Source organism: Dipteris shenzhenensis, chromosome 8 (assembly GCF_047967505.1).
Source record: "Dipteris shenzhenensis isolate YYH24624 ecotype China chromosome 8, Dip_SZ_1.0, whole genome shotgun sequence".
Lineage (NCBI taxonomy): Eukaryota > Viridiplantae > Streptophyta > Polypodiopsida > Gleicheniales > Dipteridaceae > Dipteris > Dipteris shenzhenensis.
The window spans coordinates 15,531,161-15,538,033 of NC_141603.1; positions in this window are offsets into that span (position 1 = coordinate 15,531,161).

Sequence of the window (6,873 nt, forward strand, 5' to 3'; positions counted from 1 at the left end):
GTAATTTATAAACTTCAGTTATATATATTTTTTAATAGATGATTTTAAAAAACAAATTATATACTTTTTGACATTTAAATAAAAACTTCACTAACTTAAATAACTTACATAACATAAAAGCTACCTTAAACTCTTATTTTTTATTTTTCAAAGATCATTTTTAAAAATAAATTTAAACGTTTTTTTATTTAAATAAAAATAGCACTAATTTAAAAAATAACCTTAATCTCTTTTTTTTTAAAGATGATTTTTTACATTTTCACATTTTAAATAACAAATTACGTAATTCCAAAAAAAATTTAAAAAAACTTTAAAATGCATTTGAAATTTAAAAATATTTTATAATTATTCCTATAAACTAAAATTTAAATAAATTTTTGCAAAAAAACAAATGCTACATTAAAAAAACCTTAGTTGGAATCTCCCGCTTTGTCCATCTCCGTCGTTGTCTGTCGGTCGCTCTCTGTCACTGCCGCAATTCTGTCGAGCTCTCGCAAATCCGTCGATTTCGATGAGGAGGAGCTCGATCAAGGTATGAAGAATGAGGGAGGGTCCCTCTCTTTATATACGAAAATTTAGGGTTTCCCTACCTCAATCGAGGTATTTCACATGCAACATACATATCGATCCATCGTACCTCGATCGAGGTATAGACATGCCACGATACCTCGATCGAGCTATTTTCCATGCCACATATACATCGCTCTGTCATACCTCTATACCTCGATCGAGGTATTTGACATGCCCCATACACATCGATCCATCTACCTCGATCGAGGTATGGACCTGCCATGATACGTACCTCGATCGAGGTATGTCAACAGCCAGCCGGATGCCACATACCTCGATCGATGTATTGGACATGTGGCCAAGTCATCGGTCCAACATACCTCGATCGAGGTATGTCAACTGCCCTGTCGGATGGCACATACCTCGATCGAGGTATATGACACGATCGAGATCAAGGTATGTGGACTTGCCACAATACCTCGATCGAGGTATAGCTGGATTGCCACGATACCTCGAACGAGGGATAGGTGGCATGCCAGGAGACCTCGATCGAGGTATAGGCTCAGTTCAGTGAAAAAAGTCCAGGACCTCGATCGAGGTATTGGCTTGGCTCGGTTGTCCTCGTGTGTGATTTTCATTAGAGATAATACCTCGATCAAGGTATTGCAGACCGAAGCAAAACCTTTGTATTTTCACTCGAGCGAGTGTCACACTCACCTGAAAGTGGTCCGGAAGTGGACACCCTTAGCTTGCTACCTCCCATGCTTTTGTTGCTCATCATTTCACAAGAGCGATTTTGTATCACCCTTTTCACAAGGGAAATTTTGTTATAAAAAAACTTTGTTTTGTAATTATTAAAAAGAAAAAGGATAAGTGGGGTTAAACAGGGCCATAGCAAGCCTTGTTTAGCCCCATTAACCCTTTTTTTTTAGTTCTGTTAATCGTCGCTATATAGCGACGTTTACCAATGTCGATATATAGCGACGATTAACAGTGTTGCTATATAGCGACGTTTGTCATCGTCGCTATATAGTGACCCTTTATAGCGATGGTTCTTTTCTGACGCTTTTAGCGACTCTTATAGCGACGTTTGCACCCGTGAAAAAAAAAATTAATGTAAAAAGCATTGGTATTTTCATCGGAAAATGGCCTATGCCTTGTAGTGGGTCTTCGATATTTCCATAGCTCCTAGACATACCAATGAAATTTTTATGTGGAACACATTGATTGAAAGAGAGTCACGTATGATTATGGAGTCATGGCTAAGTTCACACAAGATAGCCGAGCAAGTGCTTCGGATACCAATCTTCTCTCCTCGCAGTTGGATTATTGTGGGACCATACACACAATCTATGAAATTGATTTCAGACGATTTAGTATTTTCATTCTTGATGTAAAATGGTTTAGAAATATTTACGACGGTCTTTGTTCTTCCCGAGCATTGTGAGTAGGTGCATACTAATGATTTAATTAATTAAATCTTTTGTTTTTAAATTTCAATTGGTACATGTACTTAAGCATAGTTTCATATAATTGATGGCATTTGGCACCCATCTTCAATATAGGTGGTTTTTCATCCGGATCATTCTGATCCAAGATGGTGGTACATGATCCAAGTTACACCATGAAGTAAGCAAATTTTTGAAGATAGAGATGTGATAATGGAGATGTCACTACCAATGCCAGATCCAATTGATCCACATGGATCTAGCGAAGAAGATGAAGATCATAATATGAGCCAAGAGGAAGATGTGCATAATGACATCATACGAGAGGAAGATGGAGATCACAATATTGAGGAAGAAGATAACGATCATCAAGAATTACCCGACTTTATTGAAGAAGATGATCAAGTCTATGATGAACGTATGATGCCAGAGTAAGATGATAATATAGGAGATCAACTCAGTATAGAGTTGGAGATAGACTTGTTTGGCACACTAGGCTTGGCTCAAAAACCATTGGTGTAAATGCTCTTCATTGATTCATCTCAAATGTGGACATGAATATATGAGCTTCAAACTTAATGTACATGCTCTTGTACTTTTATTCTTTCAAAGGATCAAACATGTATGAAAATAATTTTTTTTAGTCATTGCGTAAAACTATCTTTAAAGGTCGGTATGGGGAAAAACACTCTCTATAGAATGTCGTGATATAATGACCTTATACAAGTCTGGCAAGTGTTGCTATATAACGACACTTTTTAAGCCCGCTTTGCATACCGACGATTAGTGCCCTGAGCATGCTAAACATCAGTGCTTAACCATCGGAATAAGACCCGTGTGTAGTAGTGGGAACTATAGGATAAGAACATGTATGGTTCTAAATTTTCTTCGATCCTTGCATGTATTTTTTCAATTGAAAAGCTAATAGAGCATTGACTTTCTATGGCCTAGCTCGATTTATTAGTCCATTGTATATAAATGTTGGTCTATAGAAATATTATAGGTCCTATGATGACTATAAACGATCAAACCAAGGTGATTATAAAGACCCTTGTGAATAAGCACATGAACATTGTAAAGAGCATGCGCCCCTACCATGCTCCGACACAAAAATATAGGCACAAACATAGTCACCCTGAAATGGGGTCCTATACTTAAAATTTTAAAATTTTGATTTCAACTATTTTTTATTATCAATGGTTATTGTGATGGTTACCCCGTGTCGATGGTTTTATTGATGTTTAGGTTTCTTATCTTATTGTATCTACGTTTGTGTTTTTTGTTTTGAGTTTTGTGGATGAAAATTGAATTTTCATTTTCATTTTCAACGATAGATAATTGTTTGTTCTACATATTTTACAATATGGTTTCATGGGATTAAATTTATTGATTTGCAAATGTCATTGAGCACCTCAAAGATGGGAGAGCAACATCGAAGTCATTTTGATTCTATATGTGGGAATATATTATGTGAATGTGCATGATGTAAGGGTGCCATAAGTAGACAAGTTCGAATAGATAATAAGCATATTCAAGACTTTGGGCATTTTAAACCACACAAAAATATATAATTGGCCTTGTGTGACATTTAATATTTATATGTGGGCATTCTAATTCAGCCTACTGAATTAGAGGAATCAAATGAAAGGCAATACTCTGCATTACATTATCGACTCCATGAATCATAATTGAAGTAATACTATCGATGTTTGCTAAAAAAAAGGATTACCAAAGTGGAGAAGAGGCATGAGGGAAGTCCAAGAACATCAAGATGTTCTAAACGAGAGCGATCATGAGCAAGATGATGAAGGCAATTGTATAATGTTTTGGTCTCAAATTCAAGTTAAAGACACCAAGTTTGTCAAAATTTTATTGAGAAACACATAATTGTTGATTGAGCAAGTCACTTATATGCTATATATTCCTTAAAGCTAACAAAAAATGGCTATGATATACATGCTTTCTATCATATTTGAGGTACTTGATTTACATAGCATCCATGACTATCACCATATCAATACCGCTTCCTATAAAGTATTATCTAGTATTAGTGTATGCATTGCCCTGCTTATAGTTCTTCTTATAACAATCTCTCTCATAGTGATCAAATTTATGATAATGGCTGCACTTTAAAATAGGTATTGAGTTTTGTCTATCTTTTCTTCCATGATTACATCCTCTAAATTTTAAAGAACTATCTCTTGAATGGGAAACTCCTCTCAAATGTTGATTGTGGTTGTCATTATGTGGCCTATTGGGGTCTTTGCCTGTACTTGAGTTGATTCTATACCTCTGTCTCTATTAGACACAAAATTTGCTTAATCTCTCACGGACACTCTTCTTACTTGTATGGACAAGTTTTTTATTCCTTTACTATACAAAAGTGTTTGAATGTCCTTTTGGCTTCATGGTAATGCCAACTATTGGTGGCTATATGCTCACTATATGTTTATGTCCTTGATCCCAACAGCATTTGTAGGTCATACATCTCATTGTCTGACTTGTTACTCTTATTAATTTGATTTCTCAATATACAAGTTATGGATGTGTTTGTTTCTACATAAATGGATACAAACATGTCCCATGCTTCTCTAAACCACATTTTGACTCTTGCGATCTATCCTAGCATAACATTTCAAATGTTCTATTTGATCAAATTATATGCATTCTTGTTTTTCTTATTACATTCTACTTGTTTTGGACAATTGTAGCGTTTGTGGCATCTAAAGTGTTATGTATGCTTGTGCATCAATATGTTTGGTCCAAAACATGATAAGATGAGAATACATGCAAGAAGTAGAAGCATCAGTGCAACACGAGTAAAATTAGCACAAATATTTAGAAGGAGACTCCAACAACTTAACCATCACCTGAACACGACCAAAACTAGCATAAATAATGAGAAGAAGACTTAGGGGGTTGGACTGTATTCTATAGAGGAGTCTACATATTCTATCTTCAAGAGTGTAGCTATCATCATGTTCACAATGAAGGGATGCCTTTACGGTATGTAGATAAATAAATTATCTTCAGAAAATATAAAGGCCAAAGGATTTTTTCTAAATTAGAAGAAGTTTTGCGTTCTAGAACGACACATTGCCCCGGCGGTGCTTTGAATGAGGTCTGTAGGTGTGTTTGATTTTGTCGAAAGCGAGGCTCGGTTTCTAATGCCAACGAGAAATGGCCTGCATGCCTACAGGACTTTCAGAGAAAAATTCAGACATTCTAAGAATCTAGCAAGGGCACTACCGGGTTGGTGCCCGCATGGAGGTGATGTGAGTTGGGATGAATTCGTAGAATGAATGTATGCTGTCCGCGTTGCGGTAATAAAGCACCAATTGCATTCAGCGGTGTATTACATGAGGCACGCAAAATCTCTTACTGTGTTTGACTTTGTTGAAAGCAAGGTTGATTCCAAGGAGAAAGAGCCTACATGCCTACCCGATAGATGATAGATTGCGTTGAGATCAATGCAGAATCGAGATACACGGTTAGGCAGTCAGGGAGCGAGCGCACATTGCCTTATCTTTTATCTTGCCATTGATAATGGTGCGGACGTGTGAGGCCCAGATTTCCGCAGATGAAGGGTCGGCTGCCAGATTGAGCCTTGAAGGTCGGCTACGCGCCTAGGATTTCGCACAAACTCTATTATGTATAATTGAGCAGCAAGGGACCCAAAATAAGTCATGCAATGTAATCAAAGTAGCCAACAATTAGGATCCGGGAAGGTATGGGCGATGCTACGTGGTGGACCCAAAGTAAGATACAGTGTGGAATTTGGATGGATGGAGTCATATATATATGGATAGAGAGAGAGAGAGAGAGAGATGGATGGAGGGAGAGGGACCCAAAGTGTAGGTGAATGAAATGGAATTTAATCAAAGTAACAAAGAAAGAGAGAGGGGAGTAAGAGATGTGCACTCGGTTATGCAACCCAAAGTATGATGCTGCGTGGAATTTGATGAAATCAAAGCTATATTAGAGAGGTGTGCAATGTGGGTTATGCAAGCCGAAGTATGATGCTGCGTGGAATTGGATGACATCAAAGCCATACTAGAGAGAGACACAGAGAACGGAAATGGACCCAAAGTACCGTAACGTGTAGTATCGATCAGAGTAACAAAGCGAAAAAAGGAGGCAGCGTGAGGCGAGGCAAGTTCCAAACGACGCTGTTGCTAGGTCGAGTTGGGGAAGGGGAAGCCAAAATGGAGAGCTTTCCAAAATCTGACAGGGGGAGGTGTTCTATACTCTTCTGGAGGCGAGACTGGAGAACATAATAATAGGTGATGCAGAGGGAAGGTGGGGATGTCGTGTGTACAGCAAAAGCAAAGACTCATGCACAGTCGCACCACTGCTAGCAAAAAGACAAAATTTCTAATTTATGGGTTTTCTTGACTAAAATACTTAAATTTTAGTCCTTAAAACAAAATCTGAACCGGTATTTTGCCGGTTTAAAAAAAGTGGTGTTTTCTCGCTAACAATTATAAGAACCCGGTAAACTTCTCATATTTCTCATGGATCAAAATGCCGTCTACGTATGACTGTGGCCATCATTCTGCTTCACTGCAGGGCATATTACATACTCTATTTGATGTTCTAAGTCACCTTCGGTCTAAATATCTAAATTATCAGCTTATATTATGGGGACATACTTAGACGGCATCCTATGGTGATTGATCTGAGTTTTCATATTTAGACTGGATTTTGACCTATGAGAAGTTCCACTCGATAAGTTAAAGGTTACTCTTAACGTAATAGGTCTCTAGAGACCGTAGGTTTTATACAAGGCAAAATTACATAAGAGGTTTTTATAGGTCACAGGTCAATATCACATGGTAGGTTTTTTACAAGTCAAAATTACGTAATAGGCTCTTACAGGCTCCGCTTTTAAAATTTGACCAACGTTTAGGAATTT